Raw genomic sequence first — 26,409 nt, 5'->3', positions numbered from 1 at the left:
CTCTGTTGCCTCTGGGCCTTTGCACATACTTATCTTTGGCCTCAATCAACTCATCTTATCTCATCCTTCTGGTCCCAACATAGAAGTCCTTATTTCCTTGGGAAAGATCCAGACACCCAAAAGTTCCATGTGCTCCCATAGAACCCAGAAAAACTGCTACCAACAGTGATCATACTGTTATCTATTTTGTTTGTGGTATATATCAGGGGTTGGTAAACTACACCCCATAGGCCAAATCCAGACTACTGTCTGCTTGTATAGTCCATGAGCTAAGAATAGTTTTCACTTTTTAAGAAAAGTGATATTTCACAGCATGCCAAAAAATTATACAAAATTCAAATTTCATTGTCCATACATTCAGTCTTACTGGAGCCCAGCTACACTCATTTATTTACATATTGCCATTCATTAGGGGAAGGTGTTGCAGATATAAGGATAAAAGAGAAAATACTATCTCAGACTCCCCAGCTTACAGCAACCACAATACCTTTCCCAGTGTGTGGCCCATAGAAAGCACTCAATAATTATTTATGGCATTAATAATGTGTGAATAAGTAAGTAAAACTATTTTGCCCAGGAATCAGCTGCAATTAAGCATAGAATCTAGCCAGATTTTTCAATTCCTAGCCGAGTACTCTCTGCAACTAGGTCAGGCCTCCTTCCATATGATTTTAGAACAATATTACTCTTAGAGTAATCACGGAATTAAAATTCCTTCCAGTTGCTACATAGTCTTAGATAGTCCCTAGAATAGGGTTCTAATATGCTGAAGTGTTCCTAAGAAAACCTCCCCTGTTATGCCCACAAAGAGTAAATAATGATAGAGGATCACTTCTGTTCGGAGCTCCACTTATTTAAAGCAGCATTTTGATAAGTTCAGGCATACCTCAAAAGCACAGCTTATATGGAAAAAGTATATAAAAGCAAGCACTGTGATTAACCATATCCAGATGGGAGAAAAATGTGTTGACATTTCAGCAAGAACCATCTTCAGTTCAAGCCAAAAAAAATCCCTATTTATACTTTCTAGTCAGCCAAAATTTCCAGCTGCATGGATTCTCTGGTGAACAAACAGTCCAGTGCACAGAATAAGGTCACTGAAGAATGTGGCAGTAATCACAGACTGTAATTAAGCAGTAATGACCTCAACCTGAAGCTTTCTTCAGGATTAATGAATACCTGAGAAGCCAGTGGCCTGAGGCAGCCCTCATTCCATCCAGAATGCACTGGGATAAAGTGAGCACTATAAACAAAATGTGTTTCCAGTCTAAATCACTCCCCGAAGTTACCTTTTCCACTATTACGTCACAGAGTTGGACTTTTTATGACACTCATTGTGGAAAAAAAAAATGAAGTTTAATCAAGAAAAGAGAAAGAAAAGTTTGGAATTCAGAAACAGTAGGGGATTTCTCTGGAGTGGGGAGGTGGAGGTGAGTGTGAACTATATTTAGTAGATCCAGCTTTAATTTTCAGTTTAGCTCTGAATCATAGGAATAAGAATACTTATTATGTGCCAGATGATGCCAATAAATTTACCACTTTAGTAAATGTGAAGTGAAATAATGATTAATATCAATAACTGTTATAGTTATCATTACTATGGCTTTTTATGCCTTGGCTTAACTGATGAGAAGAGAGGGAACAAGCAGACTATCAGGTTAGTAAGGTGACCATCAAAATATTAGCCATCATTTACTTGCTGCTTACTCTATGGCAGGCACTTAATGGATATTCTGTCTCTTCCCTTAGAGGTTGAACATCATTATCTCCTTTTCATAGATAAGGAATCTGAGAATCAGAGAGGTTAACTAATTTGTCCTAGGTCATTCTAATCAGTGTAGGGGTTGGGATTCAAGCCTGGGTTCCTCTGACTCCAAGGCCCAAACCTGAAATCACTATGTGCTATGAGTTCGCTGATCTGAAAGTTCTCTGTCAATCATTTAGAAGTAACGAGATAGGATTGTCAGGATGAATGTCAATGGGGAAACTGAAATGGTAGTAGAAGATCAAAGTCATTAACAAGCTACTAAAAGGTCCTTTTATGTGTATCGGGAATGTTAGATGGGACAACTCAAGAGAGACGAGGATTTTAATGTGGAGTCTGCTCTTTGTGCCATCCTCAGGGCTTGGTAGCACTTCCATGTCTTGATATGAATGTAGGAGCCCCATTGTAACCATAGGTTCCAAAAGGTACCCTACAGTCACACTAGCCAACCTCAGTCCACCATGTCGGAAATTTGTTCAGTAAAAGACTAAGGTTTATTTTTTAAAAGAGACTTAATTGTAAATATGCCTGAGAGAGTTACCGGTTGTGACTTAAATCCATCCTGAGATGGGAAAAACTGCTATTGGTATCTTTCTTAAAGATAAGAGCAGGAGGCTAGTTTTACAGCTTGAGGAATTAAATACTGTATTGGATTATAAAAAATCCTTTATATGAATACTAAATTAAGGAAAAGGAGAGGTGGGAAAGGGCATATTTATTTGTCTGCTGCAGACAAACATGGAAAAGATAAAGTAACCAGATGCCTACCTCCCTATTCTCATCGCCTGGTCCCAAATTGGGTAGCCAGGCATTCCTTCTTCCTTAAGATAGAGGGGTCTGATGAGAGAGAAAACATGAAAGATGTTTTGGACAACTGTTGGGTTGGCCAAAAAGTTCATTCTGGTTTTTCCATGAGATGTCATGGAAAATAGTAACAATGGTTGACTTCACCGAGACTTTATTTTCAGGTATGTCTTATTCTTTTAGGAGAAATGAAAGCTTATAGTGGGGTCGCAGAGCCTCCTCCAAAGACACAAAATGTGACGGGTCCATTCCATTCATGGACTGTTCCTCAGTGTGAGAAGCAGACCTGTTCCTAGTGGTCCCTTTCTTCCTTGTTGTTACATCACTATGACCTCAACTGATTTACCTTACTTAGGAAGACAACATTTGGCAATATTCAAGCAAACAAAACCTTGGCAGCCAGGTCTCAGATACTAGGGTAAAATTATGTTTGAACTATCGTATTTTTAAGCCAAAACATACTCAGTTCTTAAACTAAACTTTATATGACCTCTGCCTTCCTTTTTCCAAGGGGAGAAAAATTTAAGACTATTTGGGGGGAAATTCTCAATACTTTGAGACCATTTGCTTTACCTTTCCTCATTTTCAAGGTCAGATTATCACAAACACAACTTGAAAAATCTCCCATTTGGCCATGAGCTACCAAATTCAGAGAGTAAAGTAGAGTGAACAGAAAGAGAAGAGTGAAGAAGCTATAGACATGGATGACTAACTTTACTTAATTTGTAATAAATAGAAATCTTGCAAACTTTTCAAAGCAGAAAATTATCTTACATTCAAACACAATGGCCAAGATTGGGACAGAAGAGTGTCAACTTCTGAATGGGTAAGAAACCTGTTTGCAAACTGATGCTAAGGCAATAATTAGAGAGAGAAGAGGAGAGGGTGAAGAGGAAAGGAGAGGGGTACGTGTGTGGGAGAGAGAGAGGGAGAGAGAGAGAGATGGGGGCAGGGAGGAGGAGAGTTACTGAATAAAGAGTTCAATAAGGAGTCACTAAATTTAATAACTTTTCTAAATTATGAATAATTTACAATCTAAGGTCTAGTCCCATTCAAGTCCCAGTCTGGGCTCCCTAGTACAAGATGAGTGTTGAAAGAAGGAATGAAAAGGAGATAATAAAATCCATTCTCAGCTTCTGGTTATAGAATATAGAGGAAAAGAAGCACAATGATTCTATGCCTCTCTGCTGATATTGTTACCTAAAAGACATTTCCCTCAACCACAACTGGTTAGCTGTTAATTTTGGAAATAGTAAAAGACCCCAGGTGGGAATTAATTAGCTGGTTTTCCGGAGGATTCAGTGAGTAAAAATTTTGTCATTTTTGCATTTGTAGACAATTATTCCATCCCACTTAATTTCATTCTCTAAGCTACTTCTAATTTGATGATTCTCAATCAGAAGTATGCATCTGAACCATCTGTAAAACTTTTAAAAAATGCATATCCTCTCCTCATTCCAGGTCTAAGGAGTAAGAACCCTTAGAAGGAGGGGCACCCATATGTGTATTGAATAAAATGTTAAGAGCATGGTATCAAGGCTGTTTCAGATCAACTAAGTAATCACCTAACACTCTACCTCTTTCCAAAGTGAGAGATCAGTAAAATAATTCATAAGAAAAAATAGGCATCAATAACTTGGACACTCCACAGGTCAGAATCACAGAATCACCTTATCCGCTATGATATATCCTCTTGATATGTAATATTTCTCCTTTAAAAAAGTCATGCTAGAAAGATTTTATAGCTCTTAGAGGAAATAGTTATGAGATTTACTATCATGAACCAGTTTATTTTGGAGCCCTACTGAAACTATGGGTAAGTAATTTATTATTGAATTAAAATAAAAATGATGCCACAGACCTTAACATCCATCCATCCATCCGTTCAATCATTGGATACTTACAGAACACTAACTGTGCATCAGAAAGGCACTATGCTAGGCATGGAGGATAAAGTGATGACCTAGATAAACCTATTCCCTTACTTCAAAGAGCTAACAGTCAAACAGAGGAAGATAGACATTAAAGGAGAAATAGTTTAAAAATTATCCTATCTGGACTACTGAGGAATCCTCCTACTACATTATAATCCATTACTTTGACACCATTTGAAGAGAACTGTCTAGTAAACATTGTTGAATTTCAAAATGCTGTGGGTCCACATATTTGAGAGGCATATAAAGAAACTAAAATTGTTTCAAGAGAGCACATCCTGGACGCTAAGGTGACTTGAAATCATGCTATATGAAGAACAAGAAAAGGAATAGTAATAATTAGTCTAGAGAAGGCAGACATTTTACTAATCACCAGGCCTCTGAAGTTTGAAATGTGGCAAAGGAAGATGATCTAGTTCGTAGGGTCTTTCAGAGTTGAACAGAGAACAACAGACAGAAGCAAGGGAAGGCAGATTCCATTTCAGAAAAAGAAATTTCTTTATTTGATTTTCTTGATCAGGATTGTATCAAGATCAAATGGGTTTCTAAAGAAACAATGAGATTTCTGTCAGTGTCATATTGCTTCATCTCTTAGCAAGGATACTGTAAAATTTTCAACTGAAAAATGGGCAGTTGGGGTGTGGCCGAGATGGCAGAGTAGGAAGACCCTGAGCTCACTTCCTCCCATGGGCACAGCAAAATTACAACTATTTACAGAGCAACTGTCTATGAGAACAACCCAAAGACTAGCAGAAAAGAGTTTCCACAACTAAGGATATAAAAAAGGAACTGGGCTTCCCTGGTGGCAAAGTGGTTGAAAATCCACCTGCCAATGCAGGGGACACGGGTTCGAGCCCTGGTCCAGGAAGATCCCACATGCCGCGGAGCAACTAAGCCTGTGTGCCACAACTACTGAAGCCTGCGAGCCTAGAGCCCGTGCTCCACAACAAGAGAAGCCACCGCAATCAGAAGCCCGTGCACCGCAACGAAGAGTAGCCCCCGCTCGCAGCAACTCAGCTAAAGCCCGCGCGCAGCAACGAAGACCCAACGCAGCCAAAAATAAATAAATAAAATAAATTTAAAAAAAAAAAGGGAACCACAAGAAGACAGGTAGGAGGAACAGAGACACAGATCCATACCCCTGAATAAGTGACCCACAAACAGGAAGACGATCACAATTGCAGAGATTCTCCCCAAGCAGAGAGAGTTTACAGTCCCATATCAGTTTCCCCAGCATGGGGGTCCTGCACCGGGAAGATGAGCTCAGAGAATAACTGGCTTTGAAGGCCAGCAGGGCTGGCATATGGGAGAGCCAGAGGACTGTAGGAAACAGAGACTCTTAAAGAGTGCTCACAAAATCACACAACCTCCAAGACCCAGCAAAGAGGCAGTAATTTGAAAAGAGCCTTGGTTAGACCCATTTGCTAATCTTGGAGAGCCTCCTGGAGAGACAGGAAGCAATTGGGATTCCCTCTGGGCACATACATACTGGCAGCAGCCATTCTGGGGAGCTTGTTCTACCACAAGGACATTGGTGATGGTGATCACCATTTTGGAGTCCTCCCTCTGGCCTATTAGTGCCAGGGGCTTACCCATCCACCAGCAAGCCAACACCAGTACTGGGACCCCCCGGGTTCCATAGTCAGCTATTCCAGGACCTGGCCACATCCCCCAGTAGGCCAACCCCAGGACACCCCAGGCACTACTGCCAGCCACTCTAGGACCTGGCCCTATTTACTAGTGGGTCAGCAGCCTCCACACAAGGCAGGGCCTGGCAGCCAACTGGGCCTGGGGCCAGCCCTGCCTATCACTGGGCCCACAGTAGTCACCCCTGACCTCACAGCCAACATAACGGGCACTCTCTAGAGCATATACCTCTGGTGACCAGAGGGAAGTGTGCTGCTGGGTCCCATAGGACATCTCCTACATAAGGCCACTTCTTCAAGATCGGGAAATGTAACCAACCTACCTAATACACGGAAATAAAAACAGAGAATTAGGCAAAATGTGGGACAGAAGAATATGTTCCAAAAAAGAAACAAGAGAAAACTCCAAAAGAAGAACTAAGCAAAACGGAGATAAGCAATTTACCCAAAAAGTGTTCAAGGTAATAATCATAAAGATGCTCAATAAATTCAGGAGAAGAATGGATGAACACAGTGAGTTCTGAATAATTCTCCTCCTACAGCTATATTTTTGCCTTTTCCAAGGATAAATGACCTTGTCTTTCTATACAATATCATCCAAATCTTTTGTTAATATTTCATTTCAGGAATTGCTTAACCTTTTTTCATGGAGAGGATGTATCTAAATCACCCAACAGCCTTTAAAAACCATTGAGGATTCACTAGATCTCAGTAGATCCTGGGAATCTCTGTTTTGAAAAAGCTGCTTCCAGTCTTTATGACGTCAGACCTAGTGAGGGAATTTCTGCTTTGTCATCTTATTCCAACCCACACTTTTGTACTCATCCCCTCCCTTTCACGAGCACATATTCCCATAAGGACAAAGCACAGAATTTCAAATCCTGAATATATAGATTTAAATCCCAGACAATCTATTAACTAGTTGTCTTTTAGGCAAGTGGCAATATCTTCAAGGCTCTTCTCGACAGGGATATATTAATAGTTAATCTGAAGGACTGTTTTAAAAGCTAAATTAGATTATGTACATAAGGCACCTATCATAGTCACTGGCACATATGAGTTTAATAGAAGGAAGCACTTACTGTCAATTTCTCATCACTACTCAACTCTACACATGTTGAACATGATTCCTCTAATAATCTATTAAATCATAACTGAACTTGAAGGACCACAGGTATACACAGAGAACCTCAAACTCCTCTTATTATTCTCAACAACACTGACCACCATCCAAGGGAACTTGGTCCCTTGAAAATGGTCAAATAGTATTGAGATATATGAGAATATTTGTGCTTAGAAGGTCAAAATAGAATCTTCAGCAGATGAATAATTTGTTGTACTTTGCAAAAAGAAAGGAATTTTAAGAATTAAAAAATAGATAATTTCACAATCTAATTTTAATACTATTCTCCCTGAATTAGAACTTTGCATTCTGAAAGGCATCCCTCTTTATAGGGAAGGGTGCAGTTAATGCTGTGTCATAAATTTTGGACTTCCCTTCCTTTAATCCTAGGCGGGACAAATTTTTGTAAAGCAAGTTTACCCCTTATGTTTCTGACTCTCCTGAAATAAATACTGAGAGTATCAGAGTTCAGAAATTTCTAAAATGGGCTTGCCTTTAAAAACTTCAGCTGACTCAAAACAAATTTTTTGTCCACACTTGCCACCAGTCTAAATGTAGGACAAACCAGAATGTGTATGCTTGATCATCATTCTTGCCATAGCTTTCTTGCTGGACACCTGCAATCTTATTTCTTATAGGGTTGCTCCTATCAGGGCTTCTAGTTAACTCCCAACCTGGAACATAGTACGTGTTCAATAAATGTCTATTTAATCTATGAATGAGTGAATGGGTATTATGGGAACATAAGCAACAGGCATTTAACTCAAGTTATAAAAGAGAGAGAAAAGCTTTGGGGAGAGATTAAATTGAAGTTGAGTCTTGAGCGATGAATGGAAGTTTGTTGGGAGTAGATGTGGAATGTGTGAAAAAACAGCCAGGCAGAGAGAACTATATGACTTAAGAAACAAAGAGGAGAAAGAGCATCTTCAATGTGAGGACCAGCAAGTTGCTTTTCAAAGCAATAGTTAGAGATAAGCCTGAGGAGTAGGCAGCATTCAGGTCATAAATGAATTTGATATCACATTTAAAAGTTTAAACTTGACTCTGTAGGTGATGAATAGTTGCTTAATACAGAAGAAACTTTTTAAGAAAGGAAATAACTGAATCAAGTAAATCAAGTGTATATATAATTTTTTTTCTTTTTTTTTTTTTTAAATGGGTCACTGTGGTAGATGCATATAGGATGGATTTGAAGAGGGCAGGGGTTGAAACTTGAGTACTTGAGTGCTGGAGACCAAACCACTGGATATTCAATACATATTTGTTGAAATAATGATGGTGAAAATGAGGACAGTAGTGATATTAATAATTACAGGCATAACTATGCTAATAATGATGATGATTATATACCCAACTTTTGTCAAAGGCTTACTATACATCAAGTCTTATGTTGAGCATTCTACATTGTTACCTTATTTAATTATCACAACAGATCTATGAGGAAGGCACTTATTTCATTTTACAGATAAGGAAATTTAGACTTGAAGAGGTTTAAAAAAATGTGTCTCATCACCCCTGTGGTATTCTTCCCCAAACACATAACCTCAGTCTAAGAAGAGAAAACATCAGACAAACCCAAATTGAGGATAACTCTCCAAAATACCCAACCAGTACTCTTCAAAACTGTCACATTCATGAAAGATAAGGAAGGATGGAAGAATTGTTTGCTTTAATAACTGTATTATTGTTATATAAGATGTCAATATTAGGAAAAACTGGATGAAGTTTATATAGAAACTCTCTACTATCTTTGCAAATCTTTTGTATGCATAAAAATATTTCAAACTAAAATTTTTTTAAAACTTCTATGTGCCCATAGAATATAGCAGGCAAAATATATGATAAGCCTGAAGTATTCTGTAGTGCTAGAAGGTAAGGTAGTTTAAAAATAAAAAAAAAAACAGATACAGGACCCAGTCTGAAGGAACTCCCAATAGCCACAATTTGAGCAACATGATAAAAAACAGAAAAGTTGGATTACAAGACAAAGAATAAAATAAATATCTATGTGTCCATACTAATATAAAGAAAAGATTGGATGGATAACTAAATGGGGTTTAAGAGACAAATCTTCCTTACAAAAGAATTCCAAATAATAAATGTAGAAGAAATTGGGAAAATGGAAAATCACCACTAGAACACCACATAATAATTGTTGCAGACAATATCCACTGGAAAATGTTAAAATTAGTGGGTAGTGGACTTCAGACTATACTACAAAGCTACAGTAATCAAGACAGTATGGTACTGGCACAAAAACAGAAATATAGATCAATAGAACAGGATAGAAAGCCCAAAGATAAACCCACGCGTATATGGTCACCTTATCTTTGATAAAGGAGGCAAGAATATACAATGGAGAAAAGACAGCCTCTTCAATAAGTGGTGTTGGGAAAACTGGACAGCTACATGTAAAAGAATGAAATTAGAACATTCCCTAACACCATACACAAAAATAAACTCAAAATGGATTAAAGACCTAAATGTAAGGCCAGAAACTATAAAACTCTTAGAGGAAAACATAGGCAGAACACACTATGACATAAATCACAGGAAGATCCTTTTTGACCCACCTCCTAGAGAAATGGAAATAAAAACAAAAATAAACAAATGGGACCTAATGAAACTTCAAAGCTTTTGCACAGCAAAGGAAACCATAAACAAGATGAAAAGACACCCCTCAAAATGGGAGAAAATATTTGCAAATGAAGCAACTGACAAAGGATTAATCTCCAAAATATACAAGCAGCTCATGCAGCGCAATATCAAAAAAACAAACAACCCAATCCAAAAATGGGCAGAAGACCTAAATAGACATTTCTCCAAACAAGATATACAGATTGCCAAGAAACACATGAAAGGATGCTCAACATCACTAATCATTAGAGAAATGCAAATCAAAACTACAACGAGGTATCACCTCACACCAGTCAGAATGGCCATCATCAAAAAATCTACAAACAATAAATGCTGGAGGCAGTGTCGAGAAAAGGGAACCCTCTTGCACTGTTGGTGGGAACGTAAATTGATACAGTCACTATGGAGAACAGTATGGAGGTTCCTTAAAAAACTAAAAATACAACTACCATATGACCCAGCAATCCCACTACTGGGCATATACACTGAGAAAACCATAATTCAATAAGAGTCATGTACCACAATGTTCACTGCAGCACTATTTACAATAGCCAGGACATGGAAGCAACCTAAGTGTCCATTGACAGATGACTGGATAAAGAAGATGTGGCACATATATACAATGGAATATTACTCAGCCATAAAAAGAAACAAAATTGAGTTATTTGTAGTGAGGTGGATGGACCTAGAGTCTGTCATACAGAGTGAAGTAAGTCAGAAAGAGAAAAACAAATACTATATGCTAACACATATATATGGAATCTAAAAAAAAAAATGGTTCTGAAGAACCTAGGGGCAGGACAGGAATAAAGACCAAGACATAGAAAATGGACTTGAGGACACAGGGAGGGGGAAGGGTAAGCTGGGACGAAGTGAGAGAGTGGCATGGACATATATACACTACCAAATGTAAAATAGATAGCTAGTGGGAAGTAGCCGTATAGCACAGGGAGATCAGCTCCGTGCTTTGTGACCATCTAGAGGGGTGGGATAGGGAGGGTGGGAGGGAAACGCAAGAGGGAGGAGATATGGGGATATATGTATATGTACAGCTGATTCACTTTGTTATAAAACAGAAACTAACAAACCATTGTAAAGCAATTATACTCCAATAAAGATGTTAAAAAAAAAAAAAAAGAAATTAGTGGGTAGAACTCCAAGGAGAAACAGGATATTTTCATACCTACAAAGTATCTCCAGAAAAATATTTTTCAATTACTATGATGGTTTTAACATATAACCACCAATTCTTTTATACTTTCCCTCTGAGGTGGAATATAATTCTCCTTCCTTTGAGTGTGGATAGAACTTACTTACTTTTAACGTATAGAATATGGAAGAGGGGAGGGAAGTAATTTTATAGTGGAGAAACCTGGAAGAAACTGTTTTAACCAAGAGATCAAGGTTACATCACCAGTTATAACTCATATTGATATCATATACCTCGTATATGATACAATGAGAAACCCTTCAGCTCTGTGGTATTTTTTCCAAAAATCTATAACTCAGCCCAATCATGATAAAACATCTGACAAACCTAGGGGCACTCTACAATACTCTTCAAAAGTTTCAGGGTCATGAAAAAAAAAAAGAAACGACTGGGAAACAGCTAACAGATTGATTGGAAGAGACTAAGGAGACAGGACAACTACATGCAATGTAGTGTTCTGGATTGAATTTTGGACCAGAAAAAAATAATATTAGTGGGAAAACTGGTGAAATCTGAACAAAGCCTATAGTTCAGTTAGTAATATTGTATCAATGTTAATATTGTTCCTAGTTTCAGTGAATGTACTACTGTAATATAAAATGCTAACATATGAGAGGCTGAATGAAAAGTAGAGGGGAACTTTCTGCACGACCTTCACAACTCTTCTGTAAATCTCAATTTTTTTCAAAATTATAAAATAATTGTAAGTACCCCCAGTCAAAAGACATTAATAAAGTGTTCATGGAATATAAAAGAGAAAGGTAAATGGTCCCATAAGAAAACAGGATTAATACCACTCATAATAAGAGGAAATCAAATTAAAATTATCCTGAGATATCATTACAGTTGACCCTTGAACTGGGTAGGTCTACTTATGTGTGGATTTTTTCAACAAACACATACAGTAATACACATTTGGTAGCTGGTTAAATACATGGATGCAGAATTTCAAATGCAGAGTGCCGACTAGGGACTTGGGCATCCACTCGGTATCTGCGGCAGGTCCTGGAACGAATGCCCCTGCAGATACCAAGGGTCAACTGTAGTTTACTTATGGAAAGTCATATAAATGATCAAATTTAGCATCCTTGATAGAGGAGCCATCTTAGATTATATGTCTCCTTATGTTATGCAATATGAAGAACACCATACTTATGAAATATTTTGCCAAAGTGTTTAATCTGAATCTAATCAAGACTTTAACTCCCAGTTTATTAAAGGTACAGGAAACAGAGGAACTGTTAATGACCCAAAGAAGAAACAACCAGATAAATCCAGAATTGGGAGCATTCTAAGGAACAATTTGTTGGACTCAAAAACTCTAGTAATGGGGGGAAAAGTGAAGGGACTGTTCTAGTTTAAAAGATTCTAAAGACATCAAATAAACGCAATGCAAACCTTTATTCGAATCCTAGTTTGAAAAAATAGCTTAAAAAGACATTTTTGCTACAATTTGGGTACAATTTAGGTAACTGTGTATAGAGACTAAACATTAAATACTACCATGTTAGTGCTATTTTTCTGAGGTTAGATAATGGCATTATGGTTGAGGAGACTGTCATTATTTGGGGGAGATTCATGCTGAAATATTTAGGGGTAAAGTCTGCTGATACCTGCAACTTAATATAAAATGGTTAAGCCAAAGAAAAAGAGAGAGAGAAAGAGAAAGAAATAATGTAAAAATTGACAAAATGTTAACTACTATAATCCAGGTCTAGATATTTGGATATTTTTGTACTATTTTTCTTCCAACTTCTCTGTATATTTGAGAATTCTCAAAATAAAAAGTTGGGGAAAAATACACTAAACCTGACTCGAATATATATAGGGGCTGGGCAAGAACAAAAATGAAGGTCTCTAATCATATACCCCAAAATTTTTAAGTTATAAATCAAGCTAGCAAAATGTTGAACAAAGTATACTCTATCATCCTACCTTAACAAGTGGATCTTTATATATTTTCAAGGCCAGATTTTTTTTTTTAATAAAGAAATTTTTTTTAAATTTTTTTAAATTTATTTTTTATTTATTTATTTTTGGCTGCATTGGGTCTTCATTGCTGTGCGCCGCCTTTCTCTAGTTGCAGCGAGCGGGGGCTACCCTTTGTTGCGGTGCGCGGGCTTCTAATTGCGGTGGCTTAGCTTGTTGCGGAGCAAGGGCTCTAGGCGTGCAGGCCTCAGTAGTTGTGGCACGCAGGCTCAGTAGTTGTGGCTCACGGGCTCTAGAGCACAGGCTCAGTAGTTGTGGCACACAGGCTTAACTGCTCTGCAGCATGTGGGATCTTCCCGGGCCAGGGCTCAAACCCGTGTCCCCTGCATTGGCAGGCGGATTCTTAACCACTGCGCCACCGGGGAAGCCCAAGGCCAGATTTTTATTTAAAATTAAAATTCTTTGCCTCCTTGGAGTTGTGCACCTGTCAGGTACAGGTAGAAGTAGGCTTCTACCCCAACCTTCAGCTCCCTGACTCACCCCCCTTCTCTTCCCATCTGAGGATTCCATGGATAATCAGTAACATTACAGCCCAGTCCAAGCTGTCTCCACATGTCTTACAAACAGCCACTCCTGGTCACCTTTTCAGGCCCACTTAGTGGTCCTGGGAAAAGGCCCACATGAGTCCTGGAAGCAGGCTTAGGGACATTTAGAAAGGCACTCAGGGGTCCTAGGAAACAGAAGCATGATCTAAAAGTGAGGATACCGGTGAAAGCACTTACCTTTGGCCTTATGAAATCATCATCTAGGAGTGACATTCTTGTTTTATACCAGGGTCTAACAGTAGTATTCGTCCAAATTTCCAACAACTAGCAAGCAGTAGAGCAATAGTCTAGAAGTAAGATCCTCAAACTTGTAGGAGGCCAAGGGTCCTCACATGGAAATAACTGGGGGAAGAGGTTTTCACCTTGTGAACATATACCCACTTTGTAACTCTTAAGTCTCTAGAAGTCACCCTCTTTGGGGATGAAGCGCAGAGTAGTATCCACTAACCAGGTTCACTGACCCACTCCTACTTGCCCACTTCCTAGCCCACAAGACTGTGTACCACTTTCACATCCAAACACTCCTCCATCTTCCGCTAACATGAAAACTGAAGGCTCCTGTGCATATCAAAGGATGCAAATGGGCCAGTATCTTTGCCGGTGATTACAACGATATCACTTATTGGTCTTTGCGGGAGGAGGGAGATAGAATGCAATTTAGAATCTAGAAAAAAATGTTTAAATGAATACATTATTTTATGGATTTTTTTCATTTATTTCCAGGCATATTATGTTACAGTAACAATACAGTTTTGAGAGTCTTTCTGTTTAAAATAACACGCACAGGAATAAATCCACAACAAAATACCTTTTCCTGTTTAAAAGTTAAAACATTGTTTTTTCATCTTATTGTACATGGATGTAGATGTCAAAGATGCCAATCGTTTCAAAGCAGAGAAACTGGTTAATGTTTTTCTTCCTGGGTAACCTCTTCTCAGAACCAACTACTTTGCCTATATGCTCTTTTTCCAGGGCTTTCAGCCAGAAATTGCTATAAAAGTGGGCTTTTACAGCAGCAAGTCTGTTTTATAACTTGAGTTGAAAACCAAACTAAACCATTTCCAACAGTTACTGAAACAAACAGCAGGTTACATTTTTATGCCCCTTATACTACTCTATATAATTCAGAGATGTCAACAAGCTATTTTCTTTGCACACTGTATGCTGTGTTAGTGTATAAGTGTATGATGTGCCTTATTTATGCAAATAATGCACAGGCAAAAAAAAAAGACAGGTTTCAGTATGTCCCTGGGCTTAAGTAAGCATTTCAACATCTAAGAAGCATGTCTGTATACACACTGCCAAATGTAAAATACATAGCTAGTGGGAAGCAGCTGCATAGCACAGGGAGATCAGCTCGGTGCTCTGTGACCATCTAGAGCAGTGGGATAGGGAGGGTGGAAGGGAGACGCAAGAGGGAGGAGATATGGGGATATATGTATACATATAGCTGATTCACTTTGTTATACAGCAGAAACTAACACACCATTGTAAAGCAATTATACTCCAATAAAGATGTTAAAATAAATGGATAAATAAATAAAAAATAAATTAATTAAAATTTAAAAATAAAAAGCATGACTATCTGTGAGCTCTTTATGCTAACACAGGTTGGAAATCAAGGGACAGTTCCAGAGGAGGAGCCCTCCCTCAGCTCTCTCTGTTGCCATTAGCACAGGTCTTCAGGGCACACTTTTTCCCCTGGGTTTCTATGTTTGTTTTACTCACTGCTTTCCCGTTCCTCTGCTTAAGCCAATTTTATGAATAAGCCAGAAAATGCTTGGCACAGAAGCCTCCTTACCACCTGAAAAATGGGCTTTAACTTCAAACATCACACAGATACAGTAAGGTAAGTCATCTTTTTTAATGATCATTAGAATGATTTTTAAAAGAAATAGTGTTACTGTATTATAGGATATTCCTATTGGGATATTGGCCTAACTTTTCCCACTTCCCAACAGGGAAATATGACTTAACGATAGTATGAAAACAAAAAATGGTTTGTGAGCATTTGGTAAAGTTTACAAAAGTACTTTTTCCCCTTTATTTATGTAAAAAAAAAGTAAAAATTATAAGAAAACTTAAAGGCAATCAAATGTGTTAATTATTTATACCTCAAACTTACAAGTTAGTCTTTTAACCTTTTACTTACTGTTACGTTAGGTAAAATTGCATTTGATAAAAAAAGTTGAATTTCTACAAGGTCTTGCTTTTGTATCCCGTCATTTAATATCAGCAACAATCAGGTACTAGAACCAAAAATGACCCATGTTATTAAGGAAATGGTTACCTATTCTAGTGGAAATGTCCAAGCATGATGAATAAATTTCAGAATAGGTTTACTTGATCAATCTCTCTTTAAAATCATCGTCCTCTGATTTATCTTGAATAATATTTGAAACAGTATTGAGAAGTTAAGTAAATAAATGTATTTGGTTAGAACTCACCATGAAAATTTAGGTAAATAAGCCCCAAACCAAAATTATGTCTTTCTTTCAAGTCTCAAGACAGTATGAACTTAAAGTGAGGGCCTGGCCCCCAAACATGTGAAAAGACTTTTATTAACATTTTCCAGGGCAGTGAAGAAGATCACCTCTTTTATTAACCTCCCTTACCATAAAAACCAGCAGGTGAGCAAATAGAATGGTCATTGCGGAAGAGCAAACGATAGAAAAAAAATGTATATTTTTGAAATGTATATGCATATTGAAAATGAAAATGTATACTTAGGAATTGTCTCCAATCTCCTAATAATTCATATCTAATACACTGCTGACAATATCCGTACGAGTTTACTTATGAAATGATGTGATGCCAATGGGTCTTAATACAAGACTTCAATATCTGTAACGATATAATTTGGATCCCCTCCTTTATACAATGTTAGAATCCACCCTTCCTTTATAACCCATACACAAAGCAACTTCCTGACATATGGATTCTTTGGGCAATCTTAATATGATACACAGTAAAACTAGGAAATTATCTACTGAATTTTTATAAATATTTTCCTTTTCTGCATCTAGATGTTGTTTTTTTAATAACTTAGAAATGTTTTGTATAGAACATGATGTTATTTTCCGTAATAGTTTAAAAGTACTAAATGAGATTTTTCAATTTATTTCTTAATTCTATAAGAAGCCTACTAAAGAAATCATTTATAAATGTAAATCCCCAAATTGGCAACCAGTAAAGTATAAATCCATTCTAGTGGATTTTTGCTAGTGATCACCCATAATGAATCTTAAGATATAACTCTTTATAGATATAAAATTCATACATTCTCAAATGCCTTCAAAGTATTGTGTAAAATGTAACAATAGTATTCTGCTTCAGTTTTACTTATGAATTCTTTCCTGAAAAAGCAAAAGAACTGCCCAGTGCTGGGCATTTAATCAAAAAAAAATCCAAATCTAGACAGATTGAGTTTTCCCTAGATTGAATTTGCTTAAACTGCAAATTGAGTCAGCTTTGAATAGTTAATTTATTTTTAAGCATGCACACTTCTTCTACTATAAAGTCCCCCAATTTTGTTTATCTGTTAATTTTGTTTGTTTTAAATAAGTGAAACAAAAATAATCATAGCTCAAGCTTTCTCTGTGTACTTCAAACAGAAGAAAGAGGGTACATCATGGTGCCAGTCTGGTGATCATTGATGAAGAAGCATCAGGAAAGAGCAGTCACCTTTATTTGTTCAAGGAAACCTGATCCTAGTAAGCAATATTTTACAGACCTGAAGTCCCACTTATGGATTAAAAAAAATCAGTATACATTCTACCCAGCATGTTTGCTGTAACTGCACATATTATGGACCATGCACCATCACTTCCTCTTGCCTGCAGTGCTTGTTTCAAATATGTGTACATTCCTCTCTGAGCACTAAGTAACAGAATCATTACCATCATAATAATCAGTTTAGGATTTGCTACATGTAACCTTATTTAGTAGCACATTCCACTGTAAATTATAACTGTACTTTAGTAGAGTGCATTCTTCTCTCTGGAAAATTCATTTTTAACAACAGAGCTTGCAGTCACTAATGTGTGACTGCACATATATGACTTCTTAATCATGAAAATTAATATGTACACAAAGGATCAAAAGAAATCTTCTAATAAACATGGATTTAGTTTCTGTGTCTAGAGATGGATACTAAAAAGTATAAAGCATGATCCCTGGTGTTTAGGAGTTTGTGATCTAGCTGGAGGAACTGAGGGAAATACACAGGAAACAGTGAATAACAGGTGATGATAATGCCAAAACAAGAGACAACAACAGTAGTTCCAAAGGAGTTTTATAAAGTGTTGACACCTTAGGCATTTTAGAGGCATTGCACCACTGGATGGATGCCTGAACAGGATCTGGAAAGATTGAGAAGGAGAAGAAGACCTGTCCAAATGTCACCTCCACTTTCTAGTCTTTCCTGAATGCCTTGGACACAGCTATGGCATTTTATATTCCCGATAAACCCTTTACAAGCAGTGGCACTTGTTGCACTGTATTATAATTAATTACTTATTTGTCTCCCCTCCTTAATTACCTTTGAGCTAGTAAGGGCAAAGCAGGATCTTCTAAATTTTTATATTCTCCTTGCCTTGAAAGTGCTCAATAAGTGTTTATTGAATACATATTTGAATGACTGGGGAGCCATACGAGCAAAGGTACCGGGCAGAAATAAGCACAGCACGTCCAAGATTTATTGAAAGAACTGGCTGTGTAGAAGAAGGATTTTTATGTTTAATAAAAGATCAATTTAAATGATTAGAGAGAAGACCTAGAAGGGTCTTTCTTGGTCTAGACTGGCATTATCTTCTCTTGGCCGGACTCACAATCCTAGTTTCTCTTGGTCAACTAGGTCCATCATTTCCCAGCCCTCTGCGATTAAAAGATAGCACTAACCAGACTTGAGATCCTTCAGCATTAGTCCTTAGAGTTCACTCTGCCCAATATAGAGCCTGTGACATATACAAAATGAATTTTATAAAGGTTAAGCCAGCTGACTATAGGATGAATTAGAGGACTAAGAGACTACTGAAAAAGTTCCATCTAGAAAAAAATACCAGTGGAGGTTTAAAGGAAAGTACACTAGAGAGGAATGATGGAAAGAAATTGGTATTGATACACGGTGAGGGAGGATGTTGAGGAAAGGGGAAGGGTTAAATATGACTCCACAGTTCTGGGCGAGGATAATTGCACTGTTGAAAGAAAGAAACCTAGGGAGTGACATCTAATGGGTTTGTTAGAGGGAAAAGACAATCGGTTTATGTAAGACATGTTGGGGGTGATGGTGAGATACATAGTGAGAATATTTTAGAAATATGAGAGAGGAGTTCTGGAAATTAAATGGCAATCTAAAAGTAGTGAGAGTTGATGCTGTGAGTGCGGGAAAGATTTCAAAGGCAGAAGAGAGCTCTGGACCAGGACTTGGAAAATAGCTGAGTGTCTTTGAGTGAGTAACTCAATCTCTTCCCTTCTATAAAAGGAGGATAATACCTTGCTCTTTATTGCATGGGGAAGAATTAAAGGAGGATAAGACTGCAAAGTGGTTTTGAAGACATAAGGCATTATGCAAACACATATTGTTATTTATGTTCCTACTTTATTCCCTATCTTTCCAATAATCATTTTTCATAATAAAAATAAATCAACGTATGATAGAGCAATAATTTTAACAACTAAGTAATCACACAAAAAACTCATATACTCTTACTGATGTGAAGAATTAATCTAATTTACATTCCACCTTCTATCACAGAGATAGTGTAAGAAGAAATATGAAATAATGTAATAAAAAACATATAATTTTATTTCTGTAGTTTATTATGTGCCGAGTGTTGTGCAGTGAGAATCAGTGTGGGATATATGGCACAGAGCATTTAAGTAACTGGTCTACGGTTCACATAGCTAGTGCCATATCATCATCTAATCTGAGATGACAGTACCATTATTGTTTTATCTACCATTCATAGAGGACAAAAATGCAGCCAATTAAACTACAATATGTCATCAATTCCAATTTGGGCCCCAATTTCAGAGACGTTAAAGTGTAGAGGAAAGAGTACATCTTATAACTGATGAAATGTTGAAAGTGATAGATACTAAATGCTTTTTTGTTTCTAACCACTGTGCAATACCACTTCCCATAGGAAAGGTGATTTATAAATCCCTGTTGCAGGGGCATCACCATTTCTTTAATGCTTGGTAGCACACTCAGTTAAATTTGGAGTATGGTCCTATGAGTTTAAAGGAAAGCAAGAAAGGAGACAAATACTGCTCCCCAGCTATTCCCCGTTCCTTTCCATGGTCTTTCCTGTTGGGAAGAATCATGGCAGGACCTGAGGACACTCAAGGTGCCCTGAACATAAGACCACTGCTGACATCACTCAGTCTTTGGGACTCTAGCCAGAACAGCTCTACTGTGATAAGAATGAATTAAGTGTTCTGGAGATTCTCAAGAGACTGGAAATTCTTCTTCACATGGAAGAGAGACCATAAAACCCAAATCAGTTGTAAAACAGACCAGTTGGCCTCATAAGAAGTCTTATGATCAATGAGAATTCAAGATGCATTTCATTGCCTTGCTAATATAAGTTTTTACTCTACCAATTTTGCCCCAAATAAAGAGTAAGTACCTAAACAGTACAAGGCACATTTTGTTTGGTTCCACAATGTATACTGAAAATTACTTCTGTTGTTTCATCCATATGTATATCTTTATTTTGAGGTTATTCCTCAAATTAATTAATAAATATAATACTGAAACCACTTATGAATCATATTCCTCAAACCAGAAATTGCAGTTTAAGTAACTAATAAAACATTCTTTCAAAATGCTTTAATTATCTTCTGTTCTTTAATGTCATTCCCAACCTCCAGTCCTAAAGATCTGTCTAAGGCCATATATTACCATCATATGATTAGTAGAGGCAAGTGTCACCTAAGAATCTACCATCAAGCCCAGAGCACTTTAGGTCCTTTGGACGTGAACCCCAAAAGGCTATGGGACAAACCAACAACCAAAGGTAAAGGGAAGGGAAACACACTCAACACAGTTTTTTGCACTGAGTTTAAAATTTTCAGATAGAATCACAGGTGGTTATCTGATCCACATAAGACTGTGAACCCATAGAGGGCAGTACTGGGACTCACTCATCTCTGTATTCCCAGAGCTTAACTTTGGAGCTGACACAATAAATGTTGAATGGATGAATGAACAAATGAAAAAGAAGGCAAATCAGTGATTCTCCATAATGAATTAGATATCTACCCAAGTTAATTAACCATGTATCACCATGTATCATGTATTTTGATAACCATGTATCAAAAACCATCAGGTTTTTCAGCTTTGGGGCAGTGTGTGTGGGTGTGATGTGGTTCATGGCAGCCGAAAGGATGGACTGGATTGCTTCTTACTGGGTGCTGTGAAGCACTGAAAGGTCAACATGGTACTTTGGTCAGACAGTTGGGGAATCACCTTTCAGCAGAGAATAAAGAGAGAAGCAGAACATCAGCGTTGGTCAAGAAGTCCACAGGGGAAAGCTGAGTGGTCAGGAAAGGATCTGGAAGCCCTAGATGCAGGATAAATGAGGAAACCAAGGACTAGGAGAAATTTTATCAAGTAATATTTACAGACAGAAATAAACCGTGTGACAACAGATTTCTGTAGAGGACATAGCTTTCATGGATGTATCCTGTGTGGGCACCAAAATTCTGACCTTTGTAGTCAGATAGGGGCCATTCAACTCAGTTTCATGTAATTAGCCATACATAACTTACAGGGATTTTTGACCAGGGGATCTATGCCAAAGGATTTATTAAGAATGATTGAAGTCACACCTTTCAATGATAATGATACAAAGCATACCAGATACATATTTATAAAATAAACTCTAAACGATACCTAAAAGATATTCAGTTGATTATACTATCAAACTCCAAGTTCTCTTCCACATGGATATAGTGATAACTATAGCTATGGTCCTCTCATAGTTGCCAAGCTGTTATTTGTTTTGATTGTAAGCAACTGAGATGAACAGTCTTGATTCCAGAGGCCTTGTTACTAATTCCTGGTTTTATTTACTTGCTTTTAGTGTTTAAGTATTAAATTTTATCACATTTTTGAAACATCTTATTCCCTTTGCTATACATTTCGTACACGGTACTTGGGATGTAATTGGTGCCTTGATAAACATTTTTTGACTGTAGGAATAAACAAACAACCATATTAGTGCTATCAAATACTCATTACATGCTGAGCTGAAAACAAGAATCACAGCTTGGTAAAGTATGCAATGTCTACTAAAAATAATTCTATAGGAGCTTTATGGTTCAAAATGTATTCTTATGAGCAACATCTCATTTCATTCTTAGCCCTTTACTGACATGAATATAAATGAATTACATCATAGTGAATGGCAGTAAGTATGAGGGACAAAAGAAGGAATGATTGACTCTATCTGGAGGGTCTGGGAAGGCTTTCTGTAGGAGTTGACCTATGAACTGGGTTTTGAAGGCGTAACAGGATTTTTCAGGTAGGGCTGAGGAGGATAAATATTCCAGGCAAAGGACTATCACATTCAAAGGCAGAGTAGGCATCATTATCCTCATTTACTAAGGGCTTGATGCCCAGTCGGTGCATGGTAGAGCTTGAAACTACTTCTGATTTTTAAGTCTTGTGTTATTTCACTACAGCCTGCTGTCTCTCTGGCTAATGAGGGACTAAACAGACAGTCAGAATATCCTGAAAGATAGAAACTGTAATGCAGCTACAAGCTTCCTAAGATATAACTCCCTGGGTCTTAAGAGTGATATCTATAAAAATGGAAATCCAAAGATAAGTAATACTCTGTGAAAATGAACCTGGAACACAACAGGAAATAAGGACCCAGCAACCAAAGCAACCAGCTGATAAAGAAAGGAAACCAAGCACCTGATAGATGCCCCAAGTACACATAGTAACAATAATGATCTTGACAATAATAAAAGCACTTTAAATCTCCCACATTGGAACACACCCCAGAAGATTAAATTAGTCACCATGAAAACAGACTGTTTCTGATGTCACTAAAAGGAAAATAAATGAAAAAAAAAATAGCCAATCCAGATAAATAACTATTTAAAAAATAAAAAGAGGCAACAGAATAAGACTTATGAGGAAATTAGTACCTTAGAATCCACTCTTCCAAAATAATAAGAAACATAATTTTGGACAAACTCATACTAGTTGTTGACTATAGCTGTGTAGAGACCACAGATGAATAGGACAGTCCTAAGTGGTCATGAAAAATGAAACTCATATGTGCAAGTTGCAATGAAAGCTTGTGTAATAGATGCCCAGGTCTTAAAATTAGAGCCATTTGGCAATGAAACTATTCTGTATGATATTGTAATGGTGGATACACATCATTACACATTTGTCAAAACCCATACCGTGTACAATACCAAGAGTGAACCTTAATGTAAACTATAGGCTTTAGCTAATAATAATGTAAAAATATTGGCTCATCAATAGTAATGAATGTAGCACACTAATGCAAGATGTTAGTAATAGGAGAAACTGTTACAGGGGAGGAGTATAAATGAATTCTGTTCTTGCTGCCCATTTCTCTGTTAACCTAAAACTACTCTAAGAAATAAAACCTATTAATTAAAAAAAATTAGGGCCATTTTATGGTTGGTGTAGACCCTATGGCTATATCTCACATTATATCAAATTTATTGAAATGTCCCCACATCCCACAGTAAATATTATTTTTGCTATGAAATATTTTCAGAAACTATTTTATAATTTTATAGTATTTTTATAATTTTGTTTTTTAACTTACTTGAGGCTGACTAACTCATTTGATTTGTGATCCTCAATTATCTAGCAATCATGGCATATACTCAAGTATTCTTCTGAGGTGAAGAAGTTTAACCCACAAATTGTTCAAATATAATAAATGTTTATGACTATTAATCAACTATGGGTCCTGTTTATATAATGTTATATTTTGAGACAACTAGATATTTTAAGTTTAATTTACCATGCCTTTTTATATTTGAGGGCCAGTAAATTTTATCTTTCAACTCCTAACATTTTGTAGACCCTAAGAAGCCATTAATCCCTGGCATTATATCTATATATCCATATTCCCAGAGTGTAAAATGGACCTACTTAAAAGATATATATATATGTGTATATGGTATATAGATTTAAAGTAATAAGGCTAGGTTACAGGCACTGATGCATAAATATATTTATTTTTTTGTTATTATACTTCATATTTATGATATTTCATTTTTATATTTTACCTGATCTCCATAACAAATTTCTAATCTTAAAAACAGCATCCAGGCATATTATTGCAGCTTCTTTTCTAATGGTATGTAACATTTTCAAACCTAGACTTGATCTTTTGTCATTTACGTAACTCTACATAGGGATCGTATGATACATACGAGACTTGTCATATTGCTGCTTCCCAGCACAAACTATCAGGAACTTAAACAGTTTTAAAGTGCTCATTTTAAAAAAATACTAAATAAGATGAAGTGGAATAAAATGAAATAAGAAAGGTAACCATTTTATATTTTCCAAAAAACACTGTGTCAGTAATCTTGCCTCCAGCCTTCCCTAATAGCTTTCTTCCAGAAGCACAGGGTAGGAGACTTTAGCTAAAGAAAGGAATTTAATCTAGCTATAAATGAGATTAAGTCTTATACCTCATTATACATCTGAGCATATTTTGTGAAGGAGGAGCTTTTCTCAAGGAAATACCTTATTCAAAGGATGAAGATATTCAAGTTTGAATACTTTAAAATAGTGTTCTCAGATTAACCTAAACAACCAATTCTCATAAAACACCCAGGAAATCAGTGTGGAGACAGGCATCAAAATCAAGCCACCAACCTTTTTTTCTTTTCATCCTAGTTATTTTATTTTCCTTCTAACTCTGTCTGATCAAAATTGGAGCAATTAAAAAAAAAAAAAAGGCTTGTCTGGGTAAATCTTTCCATCAGGCTTGTATTGGAGCCCTATAAGGTGATAGGGGGATAAAGAATAAGCATTCAACATAGGTGATGGTAACTAGATTAATAGATATTCATCTATTCATCCACTTATTGCACATTGATAGTAAGAATGTGCTCCCTTCTTGACTCTCAGGATACAGAGATGATAAGTGAACATCTTTGCTCTAAAGAAGTGCAAAATCTAGTAAAAAGCTATGAACAAAATTTTTACAAATGTAAATCAATATATTACAATAAAGAGTGATGGTCGGCAGACATTTGGTCCTGTCCAAAAGGTCCATTAGGCATTTGGTCCACACCAAAAGGTCCTTGATATTTGTTTTTGTCCAAAACCATTTGGCATGGACCAAATATGTTTATGGATATTTTGGATAGGACCAAATTTCAAGGACCTTTAGGCATGGACCAAATGTTTTATGCACCAAATGTCTTGTGGACATTTTAAACAGGATTAAATGTCCTGCAAAGGAGAGGGGTAAGTATAAAATAGAACTATGTACAAAGTAGTGGCAGAACAGAGAAGAAAGAGATTTGTAAAATTTGCAGAGAGTTAAGAGAGAAGTGATGGAAAAGGGATATTTGTGCTGGGTTTTTTAAGATGAATAAGAGTGTGCCAGATTGGAGAAAGTTCATTCCGGGCAGAAATAAAGAAGAGCATGTGTAAAGGCATGTGAATTGAAACAAAAGTCTTATATTGGGGAACTTATATGTGGCTTGAGACTCCTAGAGCTGGGACTACATGTGTCTATTGAGCACTTGACATGTGTGTAGTGTCAAATGTTAAAATGATAATACTCTGGGTTATGTATTGTTGTTTTGGGGTATTTGGTTGGTTGGTTTATTGGTTTTTCCTATTTTAATGTGGCTACTAGAAAGTTTAAAATTACATATTTCTATTGGACAATGATGCCTAGAGTGTTGAAAACAAAGAATTAATTATGAGCGATAAGGCTGGATAAATCTTCAGGGGCCAAGTCATAAAGACTATTTTGTGACATAGAAAAGAGTCTCGACTTGCTCTTTAGAAAAACCCCATATAATAATCAAAGAGCAGTCATGGGAGGTGATGTGGTAGCAACTATGGGGAACATCGTAGGAACAGGAAAAAGAGGGAAGTCTTCTGGGGAGGAGAAAGGGAGCATTGAGGTGAGATTCCAAAGCTAACCAGAATCCAAAGCCCCTGAGAAAAAGTCTTTTCATAAGCAGAGCGATACGGCCAAAGCACAGAGCTGGACCAAAGAGCAATCTAATGACGTAGGTGGTTAGATCTGTACTTGTGAGAAGAAGACTGGCTGGACAGAGCAACCAACAGCCAGAGCACAGTACACGTTGTTTTTCAGTGGCTTGCATCACAAGCTCCTAACAACCAATTGTTTTCCAAAGGAGGCAGGAAATAGCGTCTGGCTGCCTTCCGCACTGTAATTGCAGGCTGTGCTGGACCTGGTAACTGGGCAATGTGACCTCACTTAATGAGCACTCTTCCCGTCATTTAATACCTCCCTGGAGCAGACCCTACCTTGGCCAGGATCTGGTCCTGCTCTCTGGGAATAAGCAGTAAATTGCAGGAAGTAATGTTTTCAAGGCAGCAGATGGCACTCTCTCCTATGCGTCAGTACTGAAAGTTTTAATGATAGGAGAGGCTGTCTTTTACAGAGACTCAAAGATTTAAAGACTATAGTATTTTGCAGGAAAGTTAGGGGTACTTAATTCTAAAGTCTAATCTACATAGAAATTCTCATTCCC

General features: G+C 37.1%; 1 long non-coding RNA gene across 1 annotated transcript in view; it reads left to right on the top strand.

Annotated features, from left to right (window-relative positions):
- Positions 1-11,504, top strand: part of LOC309629850 — a 56,658-nt gene extending 45,154 nt beyond the window's left edge. Inside the window, exon 2 of the long non-coding RNA XR_014245270.1 lies at positions 11,027-11,504. This is a non-coding gene — a long non-coding RNA (uncharacterized lncRNA). The remainder of the gene's footprint in view (positions 1-11,026) is intronic.
- The last annotated feature ends 14,905 nt before the right edge of the window (positions 11,505-26,409 follow it).

This window comes from Balaenoptera borealis (genome assembly GCF_965194805.1).
Source record: "Balaenoptera borealis genome assembly, chromosome: 5".
Classification (NCBI taxonomy): Eukaryota; Metazoa; Chordata; class Mammalia; order Artiodactyla; family Balaenopteridae; genus Balaenoptera; species Balaenoptera borealis.
The sequence above is the reverse complement of the archived record's forward strand: the minus strand, read 5'-3'. Positions and strand labels throughout refer to the sequence as shown.